Raw genomic sequence first — 22906 nt, 5'->3', positions numbered from 1 at the left:
GATGGCCTTAATGAGGACAGAGTATTCCTGAAGGTCCTTTCTGGCCACATGGAGAGACTATTCTCTACAGACTCTGTTCTGTGTACGCTCTCCATTCCTATAATGGAATGCCAGCGATGTTACCTGGAGCAGCCTGACGGATGCAACAATATGTGTATTCATCGGAATATTGAATAGTGAAACGATTCTACAGCACAGGCTTTGTGATCTGTTGATCACAAGCCCTGAGATTCTAGCTTTATCCCCCTCCGCACATCACCCTCTACCCCCAGAACAAGCATTTTATTGCACGTTCCATGGCAAGATTTATGACAATTATCACCCAAATCCATAATTAGCAAGTGGTAACAGATAGGCAGATAGATCCACTTAGAGTGACACCTTTGACAGATTGACACCCCCTCCCTTTAAAAACACCTGCGAGGCTTCTCATTTTAAATGTGACTATACTCACACAGCGTTGGCAAGCCTCGTCTCGTGTTCACGGAGGAGGAGGGGGCTATAAAAGCAACATGTTCTCACAAGCATGGCAGAGCCCATGCATAAACCATTTGGCTTTGCAATTAAAAACAGGTTTGGCTTCCCTCTGCATCGGTTAGACAACGTCAAAGCAACATTCGTCCCGAAAACGTTCCCTTGTGAATTCCAATGAACTGTGAGTCTTGGGTTTCTCTTTGTTTGCATGTCTTGAGATTGAATTTTTGGAAGGGGTCTGTGTGTTTCTTTCCGGGGGTAAAGCGTTGATATGTATGTTTTGAATCACTGCTACCACCTTGGTCGCTGACACTTTCCATTCTGTGTTCCTTGCATACACGGTTAGCATTTTGGATTCGTTCCGTCAGGCTCATTACCACAGGTAAATTAACTCTCCCAGTCTGATCCTCTTGCCCTAGGAAACGAGCGTTCGTTCTAAAGACCTGCCTAAGCAATTGACTCGCACAGACTGGCCCTGAGCTTCAAAGATACTGAAAAACAGAAATGTGTTTATTCCTAGGCAGTACCGTAAACTTGACTACAATGATGTAATGATGGCTAATTACATCTTTATCACTGTCATTCCTGGATGGTGCACTTGACTGCTGGATCCCATAGTATTTGGAGAAATCACTACTTCACAGCTAAAACCCTTCCCCTTGCCATACAACGACGAGCTTAGAAGATACGACACAGGCCAATCCCAGTTGCAGTGAAATCATCTATTTTTTACGAGATAGTTGGCTTCCTCTGTTTTTTCTCTCATTCTTTTCCCCGTTTAATTAAACAGAAAGAAACAAAAGAGATTGCCGTTGAGTGTTTGCTGCAAAAGACAGTTTCGAAAGTTCTGCCACAGAAGAAATCGCAAAGTTGCAAAACCTTTGTGCGATTCACAAACCAGCAGAAGAGTTCCACTCTGCCTGCGAAGAGATCTCAGCACGAGAAGAGGCCACCAGCACCCAGGCCCATCCACTGATACACAAAGTTCCGTGACAAGACAATATGGCACAAACGTCAATTTGTCGATACTAATGGTGAGGATCAACATTAATTAAAAGACAGAGACAGACAAAAAAGAACAATTAATGTCAGTGCCACGTACTTGATGTAAAAGTTACCATGGAACGATGCTTCCCCTGTTTAATTTACAATTCTCACCAAACTCCACTTGAGAAATTTTAACTTCTTGAGTTATTTATTTAGTTTATTATATTCAGTCTCTTTGGGCGAAATTATCTTCTCTCACACTACCCCTCCAAAAGTTATTCAATGGAGTAATTGCTAAAATACAGAAGGACTTTTTACTGAATCATTTTGAAGTGCATAATTTGGCATAAAGGTAAAACATTTTTAGAAAGTATGAAGCAAAAACATTATCAGAACAAAGTAAATAAAAATATGCTAACACGTATAATAGCATGTGTGATTGCATTGAAAAACTTAAAAAAATGTTGAATCTATTTTGTCATATATTTTAGTCAGATGCATGCACATAATTTCATATTTCTCACAAAAAAATATGTGTTGCATGTTTTCGGTCTGTGGACTCACAGTGAATAGAAAAAGAAAATACGTGTTCTTAAGTATGAATTTTTATATTTGCCTTGAGGAAGGAAATCAATTCCCTCAATTAACAAGGTATTAACCATAAATAAATATTTTCCATTTTCATTAATTCCATGTACTGGAAGTTTTTTATTGACTTGGGGCTCCCTTTTGCTGGACTGTGTGTTTTATAACTGTATACATTAAAGGTAGAGCATAAGAAGTAATGTTAAATTCAGTCCAGCTAAGGCAGAGAGATAAACTCACCCTCCAATGTCACGAAAATCGCATTACTACTTTGTAAAAAAAAAAAATTATGCCTGTAAAAATAAAGTAGCAATACACGTGTATGCAAATAAAATAATTCCACAAATCTTTATGTAACTCGAGTCTTCTCCATTTGTCAAAATATTGCTTAATATTGACACGTTTCTTGATGAGCAAGGAACTATCAATTCATTTTTCAATTCTCGATGGGAGGGGAAAGAAAAGCTATGCTTTTATAAGCGTATACATTTCACTAGAGCAGTCACCTTACGTGAGTATATTCTTTATTAATTCAGTGCTAACAGCTTCGTCTCACGGTTGTGGATCCTCTGGTTGTGTTCCCAAATACCCAACAAATGACGCGATAAAGTGACTAGAGAAGGCTACTGAGTTAGAGAAGGGTTAAGTAATGAACTGTTCAGAACTCACTTTGGAATTGCGAGAATTAGTTTTTGCGAGAGCTCCAGGAGGCCAAATGTGAAGGAGTCGTTCCAGGAGAGGGTTGGAGACTCAGAAAGTTCCCCAAGAAAATTCCTAGATCTTAATCACGAGCCTACATTTCTGTAAATCAAACGACCTCCATGTAAAGAAAAGGTACACACATCATTATATCATGATAGGGATGCGTCAGAACCGCAAAGTCCCACGGCCGAAGGGATTCTCAGCACCTGGAATTTACATAGCAGTCTCTACAAAGTTCTGTCGGCCTCTTCGTTCTGTTTTGTTTTCAAGCAATACAGTCAACCTGAGGGGGCAGACTCCGGTTTCCTAAACTTACGGGAAGTCATATTTCCGAGGAAGCTTTCTTTCTGGAAACAAAACAAAATGAAAGCTTCTGTATTTTGGAACCACCTCCCTTCTACCGCTTATATAACGCAGAACATGAATAAGCAGGCACGTCCTCCCTTTGCCCCTGTGGTTTCGAGCCAGGGACGGAGCCTCAGAGTGAAATTCTGTGTCTCTTCCTTTTCATTGTGGGTCCCACACCTCCTCTAAAAACATGGCTGAAAGCACAGACTTACCACACAGGTGTGGGTTCGAAGTAGCTAGTAAAAATGATTTTAAAACACTCGGAAACTGCCAAGCTCTGAGAAAACGCTTATTAAAGACTAATAAAATTGTGAAAACGGAGGAGAAAACATCCAGTCAACTTTTTTTTTTTTTTGCGCACTTTAAGGAAGTCGGTTTGGTCTCCACGTACGTGGGCCTGGCCGTGGTGGATTCGGGCAAGAAAAACGAGCTGGGCCGTGATTTCACAATAGAGGGAGGGCCAGGGAGGGTGAAAACAGCAGCTCAGGATGCGCGAGGTCACCCATGAAGGCACAGTCACCTCCCCCCTCTGCCATTCTAATTGTGCACTCTCACAAGTGGAATAAAAACCCTGTGCACCTCCCTGGGCACCCCCAGGGAGGGTCCACGCTCTCCCCGCTCAACCAAGTATGAACATTGTCCCTGGAGACGGACGGTGGTCAGGGAGTCTCTTCCTGCCAGAAACCTGGACCGCGAGGCAAGCGACTGAGCGAACTGGGTGGTGTTTTGACAACCAGTCTGGGACTGTTTCGCCTACGGTGACCCTGATGGCCACCACCATGGTCTTAGGGCTCCCGACGCTGTCGCTGGATCGTCTTCTAAGAACATAATGGTTTCACAAAGACCAAAAGGAAAGGATCTTTTCCCCCAATTTGGTGGCATGTGTAGGCTGTTTAATTTTTTTATTTAAACATTATTTGAAGCTACAAAATGATTTTGTAAAGCTAACTCAATTAAACAGCTGAATTCTCTGTGGCTACTTCGTTCCTGAGAATGTAGTGACTCCAGTCTTTATTCGGTAGGCACACTTTTCAAACCTGCTTAAGTCTAAGAATCTCCCAGGATGTTTGTTGAAAATACACATTCCTGAGCACCGCCCTAGACCCAAGGAATCAAAATCCCTAAAAAGGAGTCCCGAACATATACAGTTTTGTAAGCATTGCAGGCGTTGCTTATGATCAAGCAAGTTTGGGAAATCCAAGTTAATTTGAATAGATTCAGTGCTGGAAATAACAAAATGCCCCAAATGAAGAAAGAGAGCGATCTCTATTATGTATCTCCAAGAAGCACAGCGATCTCTTTCCTTGGAGACTTTCTGAGGTCTGGTGTATAGATTTAGAGATAGCACAACCCACCAGGAGTTGCTGTGCAGTTCAAACATGCACAAACACATACGCAAATATTTTTAAAAGCAGTCTCACAAGCTTTAGGGAAGTATCCAGGACAGAAATTATAAGCAAAGAGCCTCAAACATAGTGGTCAAAAAAAAAAAAAAAAAAAAAACCAAAACTGCTAAACAATGTTAAATGAAAGAGAAAATTATGCAGTCACATAATGATATCTAATTATCCAGCTACTTGGCATCTCATGAGAATCTAGCCCAATGTAGTGAATTTCGTGTATTGTGTAGATGGGAGCCTAAGCAGTGTGTGTTTGTATAGATATTCGGGTAGGAGTCCAAGAACGCAGCTTCTAAGGACAAAAGCTGGTAAGAGTTTGTTGCTTTGAGTGAGATAGAAAGGAGCAGTTACAAAAAAATATAGTGCTTTCTTTTCGGGATTATTACTTCTGAACTGAAAATAATATTCATTGCAAAGCCAAGAAACGCCAAGAAATATGTCATAGGAAAATGATTATCTTTTTGTCACTATTTGATTAAGAAAACGGTGTCCAACTACCCCACATCACAATAATTAATAAGTTCTGATGTTTGGTAGAGAAGACAAAGTTATCCAGGCTGCCTAACGCAGAAGTTTACATAACAAACAAGTAAAGAAGAGAAAACAGAACAAAACAGGATGAGTTCAGTTGGGCCAATTCCTACAAACTCACTGTACTACAATCTCCTCTAAGGTAATACCTCTTATAAGTCAAATAGCCCTTCCTACCCCCCATCTCCACCAAATCCACATGAAGTTGAAGCAGTGGGGCGCAGATGAACACTGTTTTATCTCACCGTGCAATTAAGATTCTAGGTATTTCTCCCAGAGACTTCTTCTGAGTAAATTGCTACTACCACTGACCATAGGAATACTCTCTTTTGGTGTATCACAAACATAGCAATATTGAATAAATCAATGGCTTCGTATCGCCTTATTACAAACACAGAAACTGAGGTACAGTTGGCTGATTTGCCTGGGCTCACAGGAGCTGGAAGGGATTTTTAGATCAGAGAGGCCAGTCAATATTCCAGAAATACCCGGCGACAAGCAGGGAGCGAACGGTAATTACTGTCATTATGAGTTTTATCTGTATATCCAATTCAATAATCGTCATGTACATAAAACTTCACAAAGGGAAAAACCACGATAAATAATGTAATGCCAAAGTAACAAAATGAAATTTCCACCTCTAGAAATTTTAGTGACTTTGACTACAGTGGCAATCTGTATCCCAGATCATTGCTTGGCCTTTCACTTAGCTTAAATGCCTCTAGGGGATCCTAATAGCTATATGATATGTTTGCTTTGGAATCAGATACCTGGAACTGTTAGCAGATGGCCTGAACACTCGCTGATAAATTCGACCTTGTCTGTTTGCTTATTTGTTACCTGCATGTTGTGATTGAACATTCCCACTCAAAGATTGGCTTTAAAATTAAAAGCGAGAGTCTGGAAAATTGTTCAGATGATATTCATAGGCTGAGGTCAACGGTAGTACCTTAAGTCTATTTCCAAATGGAGATAAAAAAGGAAACCTAACTGCCTCTCCATTCGTTTTTATTTACCCATAGACAGAGAACAGTTAAAGACTTCCAGAGAGCCCCAATCCGTTGTGAAAACAAGGTTTAACCCCCAAACTGTGTCTGCTTTTTCCTCATTTCTCTGGATTTGGCTGCAGGAAAGTGCGAAGCGAGATCAAACAGCAAGCCAAGGAACTTCTTTTTCATCTGTTCTCATCTCCCCATCCCCACCCCTGCCAGGCCACCAGCGTGAGCCAGGCGATGTTGTGAATCCAGGGAGAGTTTATAGGCAAGAGCATAATGTCTCCCAGACTCCCAGCAGAAGACACCCGGAGTTGCTTCAAATGCCAACAGTCCCGGGTTTCGGCACACCAAACCACTGAGACAGGGGAGAGTCCAGCCAGACAGAGGACCCAGCATCTCACACTTCTTTTGTGGCCAGCGGAAACGTCCAGTAAATGGCGACCGCACAGCCCCTGGACAAGAGAAACCCATGCGTACAAACCCACATGAAAAAGAGGGCCCAAGCGTAGCATCGGTCAGGCATCAGATACCCACTGAGAACCCACGAGTATATGTAGCATATGGCCACAAGGAGAAAAATCAGCCTAAGATACGGTCCAGCCCTCAAGGAGTTTATAATCTCCGTGAGCAGATGAGATTTAAACATTTGAGAGCATCTTTGCCAAAAAAGTGACACATGAAAGGTACACAAATATAACTGTAGCAATAAATACATCCTTCGGCATTTCTAAAAAAGTGAGATCACAGGCTCCCGACGTGGCCGGGAAAGGAATAAATTACACAGGTTGAGCAGTTACAGATCTAAGGGAAGTGGGGGGTAGGACAATAATTATTTCTGATGTTAAGGATTTACCCTCACATCTCATTGTCCCTGACCCACCTTACTTCATTGAAGATACTCTCTAGCCAGTGAAAAGCTGAGAGGTGAGATCGCCATCCCAGAGGAAGTAGCAACAGAAACAAACATTCAAAGGTGTTTTTCCTTTTGTTAGGTTTTCAATTTGCTTGATTTGACTGATTTCCTCCCTGTAGAAATGTTTGAAGCTGGATGTGCTGACTGCTCTCGGAAGGACGAGGCGGGGGTGTTGAGGAAATCTCTGAGCACGCTGAATAATTACGCTCTGCTTTTCTGCATATACACTTCTGATATCACAGTAATGGTAGTCGTAACAAGTCAGTGCAGATTCGCAAAAACAAAGTTAATGAAGAAGCGAAGACTGCATTCAACTCGTCATTTTTTTTTAAGTTCCTTTGTTATGTCTCGCCGTTCTCGCCCAAACTTCCTCCACAATTCTCTACTTGTTTCTAACATTGACTTAATGTATTCAGACGCTTTATCCGCCGTACATTTTTCACAATTCAGCTCTGACAGGAATGTCTCTTTAGCCCTGTGGCAGATAGAAACCCATACTTTCGCAGCTGCCCACAATGCATGTGGGTTACCAAGGTCATCTCCGTGGCTATTGCAAACATAGAAGAGCTAACTCCCCACCTCAAAAATAAAAATAACAAAAGGATGGAGAAAGAAAGGGAAGGAAGGGAAGGGAAGGGAAAAGAAAGGAAAGGAAAGGAAAGGAAAGGAAACAAAAGGAAGGGAAACAAAAGGAAAGGAAAGAAGAAAGAAAGAAAGAAAGAAAGAAAGAAAGAAAGAGAGAGAGAAAGAAAGAGACAAAGGGGGTAAGGGGGGAGAGACAGAAAGAGAAGAAAAGGAAGGAAGGAAGGAAGGAAGGAAGGAAGGAAGGGAAGGGAAGAAGGAAAGGAGAGAGAGAGAAAAAGAGAAAGAAAGAAACAAAGGGAGAGAGAGAGAAAGAACAGAACAGTAAGCGTGTATTGTTTCACAGCCCTGTCTTGGCTTGTCACAGATATTTCCCTTGACTGAAATAATAGTGCAATAAAGTTACAGCATCAGTTACTTCAACAGCAAGCCTCCCACCCACACAACCTGCCACTCAAATGTCTTGCTTGTTTTTCTTGTTACCTTATTATGATCAGTCTCTTCGTCAAGTCTCAGTTTGACTAACCTGTCGCCATAGGTAGTACTAGTCGATCAACTTTCATCCCATTTAACAAAAGAAGACCATGGCCTTGAACGCTCCTGCCTCCTCCACTACCCTCAAGGTTCAGCCAGATGATCTCGCTCATCAGTGGTGTCTGAGACTGAGGGGCCCTTTAGGACCACAGACTCTTTTTCTTTAGTCCTTCCTTTTATAATGAAGATGTTGCTTGAGAGAAGTTGTCAACTTAGCATTCGATCCATTGAGACATATATTAAGGACAATGTCTTTTTCCCTTCTTCACCTTTACATTTGGAGGAAGGACATTCCAGCAACTTGTAAGGGAATGAGGAACCCAAACTGTGGCCAGAAATAAAAATGATAATACTGACACTGACATGTTGCTCACTGTATGCCAAGCACAGTTCTGAGAAGCTGGCCCCAGGCCACTGGAGAACCGCTCATCACACTTCAGTGCTGTGGGTGCTCTAATTACCCCCACTTTATAGACCAGAACCTTAGGGTGCAGAGAACTGCTTGTTTTGCCCAAGGTCACATGCACAACAGGTAAGTGACACAGTCAGAATGGAAATCCAGGCAGCTCGATTCCAGATTTACACTCTGAACTCCTACCGTTCTGCTGAAAACAAGTCACGAGCAATTGCTTAGCAGTTTTGGTGCAGTTAGAACATTCATGAAATCTGGTCCAGGTAAAAATTCTAAGTACAAAAAGTCATGGGGGGAGAAAATGGCAAAAGGGCTTGAGGAGTGATTGCCCCCAATCCATCATTAAACCCTGAGACTCTGAATCCGTGTATCGAATTTTCTACACCTCAAGCCACATATGGATAACTATGTTTCAGATCCAAGAAGCACTGAGCTGGGTTTCCTCGTCCATGTCCACGTAATGGAAACAACAGTACCCTACCTTGTAGGGTTGCCGTGAGGATGAAGGTAATGCGTGCAGAGCAAAGCCCCTGGCATAGAGGCCGACACATGATACGTGATCAATACGTAGCAGCTACTACTTATAACTGTTATTGGATTGCTTCCCTGTCTTCCTCACTATCAGATTTACCTCGCGCTTCGGTATCTACTCTCACTTCAGAAAGCAAATAAATGTTCCCACTCACCCATCAAAACAAACCACAATGCTATGAAACGATATCCTCAACAGAACCCCTATTGGGAAACAGGGAATACGCAAGCCAGTATTTCCTGGACTTAATAATCAGCTCTCAAACGGAGCACTTATACACGATGGTGAAAGTTGTTTTAGAAAGATCTGTTAGAGCAGATACAAAGATGGAAACTCGGATAGGCGTGCTGACTGAAAGAAGAAAGTTACAGCCATGTAGTTCTAATTAGATAAGGCACATCCAAATACATTTACGACTTGGGAACGTAACTCCATGAGAGCAACTTTCTCCTGCGCAGGCTTCTCTTCGGCCTGATTTTCTCCGCCTCCCCCTTCCCTTCAGGGAAGGAGAACAGATGTCAAAGCACGTGAAGGACCACAGCTTCCAGACTTCACGGAAAAGGGCCAGGCGAGGCCAACTGCCTAGCTTTTTTTCCCATTGCTCCGGCCTTGGCTTTTCCCCATTCCGCTTCAAACACAGAGTTGGAGTCTTCCTTCCAGTGGTCACAGAGGCCGCTGGGTTCCAGGCACAACCCAAGAGGGTGTTTCTCCTACCTCGATACGGACAATGTAAAGTTCATTACAGCGCAAACGTCAAGGGCCGCACCTAATCTAATTCATACATCCGGATTTCTATTTCCCACACTGAGAGATCAAACGTCCATTCGAGTAGATGTGACCAACAGAGATAGGTTTAGACCCGCACGTGTCTTCGTCTGTATCTGTATATTTGTGTGCCTGGATTTGTATGTGTCCGTATACACATGTGTCCAAACATATGTGTGCCCATCTGTGTGTCATCTGAGGGTGTATCTGCCTATATGTGTCCGTGCATTTCTGTGTCTCTCTTTATCAGTTGTGTCTGTAGGTGTTTGTGTGTCTGTGTGATGTGACTCAGTGTCTGTATGTCAGTGGGCTTGTATGCTGTGCACATCTGTGTGTGTGTGTGTGTGTGTGTGTGTGTATACACATGCATGCCCGTGGGAGCAGCGATGCAAAAATAAACGCAAACGCGTTCTAGAGCACAATGTTGCTGTTTCAGAGACCAGCCCCGGATGCGCACTTGATCCAAGCTTGGTCTGAGCAAGGTTAGCAAAAGAGGGGGAAGGAGAGTGGATGGGCCAAACGTGCAAGAGCCAAGGACCCGGATGCGTTTGTGGCTGCACCTGATTCACGCCACTACCGCCCACACTGAGTGGACCGCCTTCTCACGCACTTTTGAAGGGATGTATGAGAGCATATCCCTGGGGCCACGGCGGTTCCCACTTGAGACATGAGTCCTGCACACATCCTACACTTGACCAAAGGAAATATATTTCCCTGGAAATGTTGGCGCAAAATGACAACACTATTACGCGAAAGGTGAAGAGTCAGGAATGACGCAGATGGAAACACGGACTTGACCGAAAGAAACCTGCAGAGCGGCTAACTTAACATGCCACTGTCATTGAGTGCAGCAACTGTCCTGTGCAAAAGACATCTTCTGAGCTATTAATAAAAGTTCCTGGAGAAACGTGAACAGTGGTTGACTGCCAGGTGCTCTTACGAATAAGATTTAACCTGATGTGATAAGGCTGAAGATACTTAGGACAGCTGCTGACAGTCTCAGAAGAGGGAGACACCCTCACAGAAATACAGCCTTTGCTTTGTAAAATCTCATAGAAGAAATAAGGTGACACCTCTCGAGACCTCTAATCGCGAAGCTTTGGGGAAGACCGGAATGGCTTAATTAGCCACTGATTAGCTTTTGATGAGAGATAGCCTCTTCGAAAATATTTGAATTCACCAGCTTGATAAAAACTTTTACACACCAAGTCTGGTCTCTCATCGGGAAGCTAATACCCAGGATGATTTCTCCAGGTATTTTTCTTCTCGAACATTCACTGATCATTATCCTTAGGATAATTCTGCAAGAGAGCAGAATTCTAAACAGCCCCAATCCCCATCCCAGCCCTATGCTTGCATGAAAAATTATTTTTTGGGTGGCTTGAAGAGGAGCTAAAGAAAAAGAACAAAGGTGATCTGAAAAGTAACTTTGGAAAAGTTTGAGAGCCAGAATGACTAGGTGTGTGTGCGTGTGTGTGTCTGTGTGTGTGCGTGCGTGTAACTACAATAATTGATATCAGGGCACATTTTTTTACAAGGTCCTGGGCTGGTAATCACAAGACCTGAATTCTACTCTTTACCCTTCACTGATTTCCTGATTGGCCTCTGGCAAGTTGCTTCAAGTCTCCTCAGGGTGGTTTCAAGGGCCCCTCTTGGCCAAGTCGTGTTGATTTGAATCCTTTCTCAACCACTTCATAGTTGTGTAACTTTAGGCAAACTACTTCACCTCTCGTGCCTCTGTATTCTTGTCAGAGTGTAGGGGCACCTGGGTGGCTCAATCGGTGAAGCGTCGGACTTTGGCTCAGGTCATGATCTCACAGTTCGTGAGTTCGAGCCTCGCGTCGGGCTCTGTACTGACAGAGAGTCTGGACCTTGCTTTGGATTCTGTCTCCCTCTCTCTGCCCCTCCCCTGCTTGCACTCTCTCTCTTTCTCTCAAAACTAAATAAAAAACATTTAAAAAAAATAAAAAGAGCTCACAGGGTGGCGGAGAAGGGCAAATGAGGTAACAAATATAAAACACTGTTTGGAGCGTCAAAAATCCTAATAAATATTAGCCATTGTCATTAGCTCTGACTCACATTCTCCTCAGGTAGAGCAGGAGAGGGTCAGAACAGATGATCTAATGAATTCTTTCAGTCTTCAGGAAAACCGTCATACAGAATACAGCTAATAAGCCAGACTCCCAGAGCCCCTACAGCCACAAGGAACCCACCTGTGATCTTACTCACCAAAGCTCATCCCTCCGTGTTGTGGGTTGGTCGCCCCGGCCCTCCTGATTCCTCATCTGCCTGCGGTTCTGACGACCATGTTTATCTGATTTCTCAGACTACAGTAAATTAGATGCCCGAATTAGGAAGGAGAAAGAATGTTGGAGGCAAGAGAGATTGCAAACAGTCTGATGTTAAGAGAGTTAACAATTGCAATCACAGAATGAAGTATGTGCCCCGCCGTGACTCCGTCATTAAAACATTCTTGAAATACGTTGAGTAAACCGTTCAAGGCAGCTATTAACTCTAGAGCTATTTCTATTAAAAATTACTCACATTTTGGGGCACCTGGCTGGCTCAGTTGGTTGAGCGTCCGACTTTGGCTCGGGTCATGATCTCACGGTTCATGGGTTTGAGCCCCGTGTCGGGCTCTGTGCTGAGAGCTCAGAGCCTGCAGCCTGCTTCAGATTCTGTGTCTCCCTCTCTCTCTGCTCCTCCCAGCTCGTTTTCTTTCTTTCTTTCTTTCTTTCTTTCTTTCTTTCTTTCTTTCTCTCTCTCTCTCCCTCCCTCCCTCCCTCTCTCAAAAATAAATAAACTCAAATTTTTTTTGGAAAAATTACTCACATTTTATAAGCTAGGGGATTATCGGTTTCTGATAATTTCCTTTTTTGGCAAGATGGTATTGGTTATTATTGAAGCCTCTCTTCAGATTTGCTGGCCCTCTTTCATTTCTCCTGGCTGGGCATCTCCAGACCCACAATGGATGAGGCAGGGCTGTGCAGAACTCGTTTTTTGTTCCCAATGGGGAGGTAGATACAAGGCGAGACTATCAGGCCAGGTAATCAGCACCGGCTCCACCAAACCCTCCCCCACGTAAGCCTGATGACTCTTCTAGCACCACGAGAATATCTGTTACGATATTTCCAGCACACGATGATAGAAAGCCCCATCACAAAATGCCTTCAATATCAAGGACATTTATTGTTTCACATGATTGCAAGTCCGGAGAGTGAAAGCTTCCAGGCACAGTATGATCAATGGCACAAGAACGTCAACAAAGACTATGTTTCTTTCTCTTGCCTGCCTACCGTCCTCAACACCCACTTCATCTTACGGGTGGTTGCCCTGTAGTCCTCCTATGGTGTCAGTGAAATTGGAGCTGTGAGCTCTCTTGTTTGTGTCTAGTAAGATGAAGAGAGAAGGCTCTACCTCAAACGCTGAGTGTAAGTCCTTCCCTCAGCCTGTCAGGGGGATTCCAGTCATAGACCTATCCCTGGACCAGTAAGAGAACCAGTAAGATTGTCTCCCATCAGGCGTGATCTGCTCCTAGAGTGGAGAACGAAGTCGTCTGTTCCTTTGTCATCTGGAAGAGGGGTAAACACATAAATGACTGGGACCCTTACAAAGGAATACAAGGGAATAGGTGTCGGGTGGGTAACTGAAAGTTTCTACGTCACAAAGTAATAATAAAATTCACTACTGGATTATTAAAATGGCATTTCCATTTTAATCTACCTGTACTCTCCTTCCTCAAAGCATTCGTGTCCGGTGGTTATTAGAATAAAAATCGTGAAGACGGTGGGCAAAGGCATTCTCCCATGAATTATTTCTATTTCTCCTAGGACTCCACTATTTTAATTTAAAATCAAGCACCAAGATCTTTCAACTTTTTATATGCCACCTAAGAAATGTGATGGCAACTCCCACAAAACCAAGCTTTATTAAGAGAAAGCAATCTGGAACGTGGATAGATTTCATTTCCCTAAGGGCAAAAGAATATGCAGTGTAGTAGATCCATTTGATAGGGAAGAAATATGTAGAATAAAAGCGAGAGCATGATACAGTGGGAAAAGTCTCAGACCAGAAATGGGAGGATTTTTGTTTTTGACCCACCTCAGCCACCGAAGAATTGTGTCCGTGTAAGTCCTTTAAGAATAGAACTGAATTGGAGGTTGCAAAATGGCACCCCATAAGCTCAATCTGGCTCTATTGTGAATTTCTTGGTGGAGCGGGGAGGGGGACGGAGGGTAACATCCACTGTCTAGCTGTATGTGACATAACCCTCCCGTTGAAGCATAGTGACAGAGCTCCTGAGAGTAAACACAATCAACCACCAAAATTCAGGAATTATATACAATGGTTCAGAGTCATATACAATGAAAATAGGCTTAGAAGTTATCCCCAGAGCCACCGAAGACCCATTATATCATCAACATATCAAAAAATAAATGTTTTCATTCAGAATTACTGAATGCCAGGGATAATTGCAAGATAGTTCATATAACTCAAGCCAAAATCTTTTTTATCATCCTGTATTATATGACCCTGGCTGTTAAAAGAAAAAAACGAGGGTAGTGTTTTAAAGGGACAATCTGGGGGTGCCTGGGTGGCGCAGTCGGTTAGGCGTCCGACTTCAGCCAGGTCACGATCTCGCGGTCCGTGAGTTCGAGCCCCGCGTCGGGCTCTGGGCTGATGGCTCAGAGCCTGGAGCCTGTTTCCGATTCTGTGTCTCCCTCTCTCTCTCTGCCCCTCCCCCGTTCATGCTCTGTCTCTCTCTGTCCCAAAGATAAATAAACGTTGAAAAAAAAATAAATAAAATAAAGGGACAATCTGTCAAAACGGCTACTCTGATTTTTCTTTTTTAGTTTATTCAGAGAGAGAGAGAGAAAGAGAGAGGGGGAGGGACACAGAGAGAGAGAGAGAGAGAGAGAGAGAGAGAGAGACAATCCCAAGCAGGCTCCACATGGACAGTGCAGAGCTCCATGCGGGGCTCGAACTCACAAACTGTGAGATAATGACCTGAGCTGAAACCAAGAGTCGGATGCTTAACGGACTGAGCCACCCAGATGCCCCAACTCTGATGTTTGAATTTCATGAAGTCCATCCATGTGCTCTAGCAGTACAAATTACCTCTTCCTGGAATCGGAAGGATTGGCCATGTATACACATAGATGCCACTTTAGCTCAGTTTACTTGCAAAAGAGCACCTGACTCGGTCTCATCACGCGATAGTGAGGCCTTTGTCTAGCTGGGAAGCTTTGCTCCTTCAAAGAAGCACCACCAGCCACAGCGCTCCTCTGGGCCCGTGGAATGTCTTTCCTGATGCATGTGTCAGAGCCTATGCAAAAGTGCAGCCAATGCATTTCCTTTTAACTGCTCAGAACTATTCATCAGCATTAAAGGTTTTTGGCACATGTTGAACATTACCTAATCATATTGTCGGTACAGAAGCTTTTAGCATCTCGTCACTGTTCATGGTGAGCCATCCTCAATGTTGTAATATCACTGATATCTCCAGAAGATAACCCAAAGTTGTCTACTGGCTATATAATTTGTAAGATGTTAATACAGACTGGAATGATCAGAAGACAAAATTATTTTTATCATCTTTTCCTGATAGTGGTGTTGATAAAATTTAAAAGTGGCCTCGGGGGCGGCTCCCTTGAGTACCGGTGTGTGTTTGTCTGCTTATGTGTTTTAAACAAGTGACTTAAACTGCCAGGTGGGCTAATCATTTTTCACTCTTTGCCAAAGACTTGCCTACTTCCTGACTCTAGGGTCAGCTTCTGACATTCGCTCTCTCTTGTTGGAAAAAGTTGCTATTTTCAACGTGTTAGTCCTTGATCCCAGTGAGTGTCAAAGAATGAACCTCAAAGAAATTTTCAGGAAAGTCCCAAGAAAAGTTTGAAGAGTGTGCCTCCATTAGCAGATAAAACAGTTTCCAAAGATCCTTAGTAAATTGCTTTCTGAAAACCCAAGCAATTCAATTAAAAAATAACACATAAATCCTGCATTAAACTTTTGTTGCTTAAATGCAGTTGCTCTCTGCCAGAGCCCGAGGGTTTTCCCAAGCAGTGATTAGGAAAATGAGCAAAGTGATCCTTTTGACCGCATTAATTGATCTGTACAGTGGAATTTCAGAAATCTTTTACTGAACTAATTATGTAATTTTAAAGCTAATCTGATGAAATAATTAAGGAAAAAAACCCCACAACTTTTCTGGGTCCTTTAGATTAACATTTCAAAGCTCTCCAACATCTGGCCCACTTGCCCTTTACAATATTTTCAACATGGCGTCATTGCATAAATGTGCATTCCAGCCATCTGGGTCTTGGCCCTCCCTCCTCTTTGCCGTCGTTCACCACGTGTCCTGGCTTGAGGTGTTTTCATTTGTCTTTATCCTCTTCTTGGCGAAACTCAAGTCCTGCTTCCTCCAGAAAGTTTTTGCAAATGGCTTCCTCTCTGAACCCCTACGGTACTGATCATCTATTCCACACATTGTACAATCTCTTGACTTATTGCTATCACTTTGTATCTCTATGGCCATTCTTTAACTGACCAGGTATTTCTACTTCCTATGCCTCACCTAGATTTCCTGTTCCCAGGGATGTTGTGTATTTGTCTTTATGTCTGTTTAGAGCCTTAGGAAATGCCCAGCCTAATGTGTGGCTGATATTGATTATACTGGCTGATTTGAATAGGTGAACTGATCTAGTTAAATCATTCACTTGGAATACAAAGCTAGAGCAATGGACTGTCAGGTGATAGTTGTAAGATGACTAACCGTATGTACAGTCCAGAAACCTGAAAGAGATTTCCAAGTCTGCCACTTAGGAGCTAGCTTGGACAAGTCATTTCATCTCCCAACTTCACTTACTCATCTGTCAAACTGGAAGGATAATAATGACTCTCTTAAATAAAAAGCTTCTCCACAGCAAGGGAAACAATCAATAAAACTAGAAGTAAGCCTACAGAATAAGAGAAGATATTGGCAAATGACACATCTGGTAAAGGATTAGTAGCCAAAATATATAAAGAATGTATACAATTCAACACCAAAAAAGAAAAAAAATTTAATCCAATTGAAAAATGGGCAGAAGACGTGAACAGGCATTTCTCCAAAGAAGAAGTACAGATGGCCAACAGGTACGTGAAAAGATGCTCCACGTCACTCATCATCGGGGAAATGCAAATCAAAACTACAATGAGATACCACCTCACACCGGTCAGAATGGCTAAAATTAACAACACAAGAGACAACAGGTATTGGTGAGGCTGTGGAAAAGAGGGGATCCTCTTGCACTGTTGGCAAGAATGCAAACTGGTGCAGCCACTGTGGGAAAGAGTATGCAGGTTCCTCAAAAAGTTAAACATAAAAGTACCCAGCAGTTGCACTACTGAGTATTTACCCAAAAAATACAAAAACACTAATTCTAAAGGATACATGCACCTCTGTGTTTATGGCAGCATTATTTACAATAGTCAGGATATGGAAGCAGCCCAAGTGTCTATCAATAGATGGGCAGATAAAGAAGATGTGCAGATATATGTGTGTAGGGGTGTGTGTGTGTGTGTGTGTGTGTGTATTATTTGGCCATAAAAAAAAAAAAAACAAATCTTGCTATTTGCAATGACATGGATGGAGCTAGAGATTATAATGCTAAGGAAAATAGGTCAGTCAGAGAAAGATAAATACCATACGATTTCATTTATACGTGAAATATAAGAAACAAAACAAGCAAAAAGGGGGAGGGGGGAGAGAGAGAGGCAAACCAAGAAACAGACTCTTAACTAGAGAACAAACTGATGGTCACCAGAGGGGAAGTGGATGGGGGTGGGTGAAACAGGCGAAAGGGATTAAGGAGTGAGCTTGTCGTGATGAGCACCATGTGACTAAAATAAAAGCTTCAAAACAAAATGACTTTCTTACCTATTTCACTAGATGACTGTGGGAGCCAAGTGAAGTAATGTCTTTGAAAGTGTTTGTGCAAAATTATTTACCTTACAAATATGAATGGTCATTGTTAGGTGAAAGAAACACTACCTTTAGAAATCCCATATCAAGTGTAGTAAAGAGTCCCTAAAAGTATCAACACTGCTGTTAGTTTTGAGGTATATTGTGACAGGGCGCCTGGGTGGCTCGGTGGGTCCAGCATCCGACTTCAGCTCAGGTCATGATCTCAGAGCCTGGAGCCTGCTTCAGATTCTGTCTCCCTCTCTCTCTGTCCCTCCCCCTGCTCATGCTCTGTCTGTGTCGCTGTCTCAAAAATAAATAAATATTTAAAAAATATTTCAAAATAAGGTATATTGTGATCAACTTTATACAGTGCTATAGATCGGGTTATTGTTCTTAGTTTACAGATGAAAGCTGGAGGATTTCTAGAACTAGCTAATGATTGGTGTAAAATGAATGACAGCACCAAAATGAGATGCCTTCCTTGTTCTAGTCGGTAGTTTTGAGCCAGTGGCCACCATGACTTCTTTCTAAATTTTTCTTTAAGCACCATTAAAGGTCTGATTCTTAGCGATAGATATAAAGCAACCCTCCCAAAATACCAATCTGTCCTCTTTAGAGTTCCTGGCACCCTACATCAGTATACATAACGTCTCTGAATTCATAATTGGGCTCCATATCTCTTCCGTCTTCCAGTGTTCTTCTGCAGTCCTCTGACCCACACGCCATTGTCTTAGGTCCAGATCTTTACCATTTCTTCGTTGCTAACTTCCTCTGAGACAATTCCATTTGGAGGTCCCACAAGACTCTCACAATGAAGAAAACCAAACCTGACTTGCCATCTCTTCCCTCTCACACTTCCCGTCCTGAAAATGGCAACTCTTTCTATGTTGTCCATCTCAAGACATGCACAGCCATCCACACGGTGGCCAAAACCAAAAACTGAGAAGCCATCCTCGGCCTCGGTTTTCTTCAAGACTTACTCATTCCTGCTAATTCTGTCTCCTTCCCTTCTCATCAGTTCGTAGGCTTCCATGAATCTGCATGTCCAAGACCTGGGGTTAGCTCTCCGTTGCTTTACATCACCATCACTCCCTTCTAAGTGTATTCCCCATGATCAGGTTTGCCTCCCTTCAACTCGTTGTCCATTCTGGACCAGAAGAATCCCTTTAAGACACAAACCAAGTCCTATCAATCCCTTTCACTCCAGTGCCAACCTCACTGGCTCCCCATTTCCATCCACCAGGGGGATGTAAAAAGAACCATGCATCCAACTCCTTCACGTGAAGTCAGGGCCTCCCCCACCCAGATCATACCCTTCCTCCCTTGAAGTCTCAACATAGATGTCAATGTCCCCTGAAGGATCTCTCTATTAACTCTCTTCTGAAAACTGACTGGCTAGCATGCTATAACTATCAAACTGAGCATTCTCTCAGTGTCCTCTAATTACTTTCTTCTTGTCTATACAACCCAGTAGTTTGAAACCTCCTTCAGAACAGGACCAATCTTTCACCAAGTTGTTTCAGTTACTCCTGTCCCCTGAGCCCATCCATGGTATCTGATACATAATATGCTCTCAATAAAGAAAATAAGTAAGTTATTCTCCCTTCCTCTCCACCTACTTTTCTTCATCCTGAGCTAGTCTACCCTTCTGCTCTGTTGGATGTTAGGAATCATGTTTCTTTCAAGACATCTTAAGTCTATCTGTTCTGGTCAGTCCTTACTCTGCACACCTTCTCAATGTGTCTACGAAATGAACGTGTATCGTTTCCACTTTTCAGAACGCCATAGTCAAAACTGACTGTTGAGGTGCTGTGTATGCAGCATCTCTCAACATCAACGTTGAACTCCTTGGGTCAGCTCCTCTGTTCTTAGACCTTCAATTCTCCCTGACTCCCTACGTTCACCAGCACTCAGATGCTGCCCACTAAAGGTGATTTAGGCTGTGCTGTCATTCCATCCAGTGTTCACAAACCCAAGCTTCTGTCAATCGTGCATCGCCGCACATCTCTCTGCATTCACTGTCTCATAACACGGGCTGTTCATTATACTTCCATCTGGCAAGGAACTGGAGTGTTCACTGACAGTGAGGTAGAGAGCAACATGCCCAACCGAGAGCCAGGCAGGACTTTTAAGCCAAAGATGTGCTTTCTCCCTAATCCGGGGCTCCCCCTTTCATGTCGGACAAGCGATTCTTAATACATTAGGTTATTCACCTATTAGGAGAAGGATTTGTAAGATTCCTACTGGCTCTATACAAGGGTATATTACAAAAGAAATAATCGCCGAAACAAATGACGTATCTGATGGCCAATCAATGACAGTCAAAATGGACTATACCGTAGTAGACAGAAATCTCTTTAAAATGCTTGAAACATGTTTTGAAATAGCTAGAGTAAAAAGCATAGAGCTAGATCATCCAGTATTTTAGATTTACAGTCATACATCCTGTGTGCTTAGCATGAATATTCTTAGGTAATGTCATTTCGCAGCTTTCTACTTAGAATACATTTGAATGGCATTCACCAAATTAGCAGTCTTCCAAGGACAAAGGACCTAGAATCAAATAACAAACAAATATTCAAGCAAGCGTCAAACCATTCAAAGTATACTACATAGATCCCATTTTCTTATTTATTTTTTATTAAAATGCATATTTAATTTGTTTAAACCATTCCAGGCAGAATGTCCAGTAACTAAGGTAAATGCGTTTATGAGAAAAGAGGTAGCAAGCAGATAAGGCAGCTGACCCAAAAAAATCTGTAAAATTAACTCCATTTTCTTTTGATTTTATATAGATAGTCACTGCCTTCACCACAATATCAGACGCTGTGGTTTGTGCTCCAAATGTTCTTTTGTTCCAACATAGCTATCTACATGAACATCAGAATGATCACTGCCACAATGAGATTTTTTTGGTCTTACTTTAGTAATAATATTCCAGTAAGCTTATTCCAGTAAGCTGGTAAAACTGTGTGTGTGCGTGTGTGTGTGTGTGTGTGTGTGTGTGTATATATATATATATATATATTTCAGATTCTGTGTCTTCCTCTCTCTCTCTGCCCTTCCCCTGCTCACACTCTGTCTCTCTCTCTCTCTCTCAAAAATAAACATTAAAATTATAAGATGAAGTATTTACACATTTAAAAAATTACTAAAACTTACTGATCTTAAACCATATTGATTTCCCTTATTTTTATAGGTTGGGATGTAACAGTGGTCATATTATTTCATGTTTAATCTACATAGTATTCATTTATGCTGTCATGTTGTAGTTAGCTTACATATTTCCTAATTTGGAGATGTTTTGATAGTTTAAAATATAAGGGCCTTATAGATAGTGCTGCTGTGAATATCTTCACCCAAATTTCTCTTTTGTACACATGCCTAACAATTAAATGACGGTCTCAAGGCCTAGAAAAATGTATAGCTCTTATGACATCATTCTGGGTTTGTGGCCAGCACGATTAAACCAATTTATAAATGCCACCAATGACAGCCACATGCGAATACACATCCCCCTATAGTCCAGTCCTCAATAGTTTTTTTAAATATGTCTTTGTGTTTTATTAGGGTAATTGGCAGAGGAAGATACCTAAAATCTGCATAACTTTCATTTACTTTACTATCGATGGCAATGCGTATCGTCACCATGATCCTTTACAACTTCATCCACACAGTAGACATCTAAGGACCAGGCTGTGTGCCAAGGGCTGTGTTAAGACAAGACCGTAAGGAGGAATGGGACACTACCTGTCCTCCCAGGGGGATACGTGTATAAAAGAGAAGCCACAACAAAACAATTGCTGCTACGTCCATACAATGGAATACTACGTAACAGTGAAAAGCAATAAACTGATACATGCAACAACCGGGAAGAGTTTCAAAAGCAAGATGCTAAGTGAAAGAAGGCAGGCTAATAAGCTGTATACTGTATCAGTCCATTTATATGATTTTCTGAAAAAGCCCAAAGCATATTAACAGGAAACAGATCGGTGGTTACCTGGCCGTAGGGTAGAGCGACAGGCCTGAGGGAAGGTGCTGGGTGACAGACACATTCTGTATCTGGGCTCTGATGGATTGCATGGCCACCCACACTGTCGAACGCACACAGCTGTACTCCGAAAAAGGATGAGCTTCACTAAATATACATAGTATTTCAACATGCCTGACTCAGAAGTGCTGCGTGCCTCCACTTAGAGTATGTGAGAAGAGTGAAGGCTGCTGGGATTTGTATTTCTTCCACATCCCTTCCTGACTATGTGACCCTACATACTTTTTTAACCTCAACCTCAGTGTGCCAATCCCTAAATTGGGTGTAATACTTCATGGGGTTGTTAGGAAAGATCATCAATGCAAAGCATCTCGGAGACTGTAAGAGCTCAATGGATTTTTTTTTCTTATTGGAGTGTTACAGTGGACTGATACACACTGTCCAGTGGAAAACGGGCAAGTGGCCAGAAAAGCCAACACAGGAAAGAAGGAGTACAAATATCCATGAATTATAGAAAAATAGCTTTGGCCTCACTACGAACCAGCAAGATAAATATTAAACACAAACCTCACTTTTGCTTACAACACATGAAGCTTGCTTTCTTTCTTTCTTTCTTTCTTTCTTTCTTTCTTTTCTTTTCTTTTTTTCTAAGAATGAGACCCCACAGGGGGTGCAGCTGTTGGAACACATACTGGTATGTCACTGGTAGATGTCACTAGACCTACATTTACAGAAAACAACTTGGTGGCAGGACCAAGGGTATGAAAGTATTAAAACTCTTCAGTCTAGTCATTTGGCTTTTAAAAATGTCTCCTGTAAGTGCTGATTCATAGGGGCACATGCACCCCAATGTTTATAACGGCACTTTCAACCATAACCAAATTACGGAAAGAGCCCAAACGTCCATCCACTGATGAATGGACCAAGAAGATGTGGTTTGTATACACAATGGAAAACTACTTAGCAACGAGAAAGCATGAAATCCCGCCATTTGCAACAACACAGATGGAGAGGGAACCGGAGGGTATTGTGCTGAGTGAAATAAGTCAGAGAAATACAGATACCGTATGTTTTCACTTGTATGTGGAACTTGCGAAACTTAACAGAGAGCATGGGGGAAGGAAAAGGGAAAAATAGTTTCAAACAGAGGGAGGTAAACCATAAGGGACTCTTAAATACGGAGAACAAACTGAGGGTGGATGGGGAGGAG

At 42.4% G+C, this 22906-nt stretch overlaps 1 long non-coding RNA gene across 1 annotated transcript; it reads left to right on the top strand.

The window, feature by feature from the left end:
• Nucleotides 1-455: 455 nt before the first annotated feature.
• LOC122472362 lies at nt 456-2403 on the top strand. The gene is made up of 2 exons (XR_006294416.1): nt 456-655; nt 995-2403. It is a non-coding gene; the product is annotated as an uncharacterized LOC122472362 (long non-coding RNA).
• Nucleotides 2404-22906: the final 20503 nt, after the last annotated feature.

The sequence above is a fragment of the Prionailurus bengalensis genome, chromosome B4 (assembly GCF_016509475.1).
Source record: "Prionailurus bengalensis isolate Pbe53 chromosome B4, Fcat_Pben_1.1_paternal_pri, whole genome shotgun sequence".
Classification (NCBI taxonomy): domain Eukaryota; kingdom Metazoa; phylum Chordata; class Mammalia; order Carnivora; family Felidae; genus Prionailurus; species Prionailurus bengalensis.
Note: the sequence above shows the minus strand (reverse complement) of the source record. Positions and strands in the feature narration are given on the sequence as shown.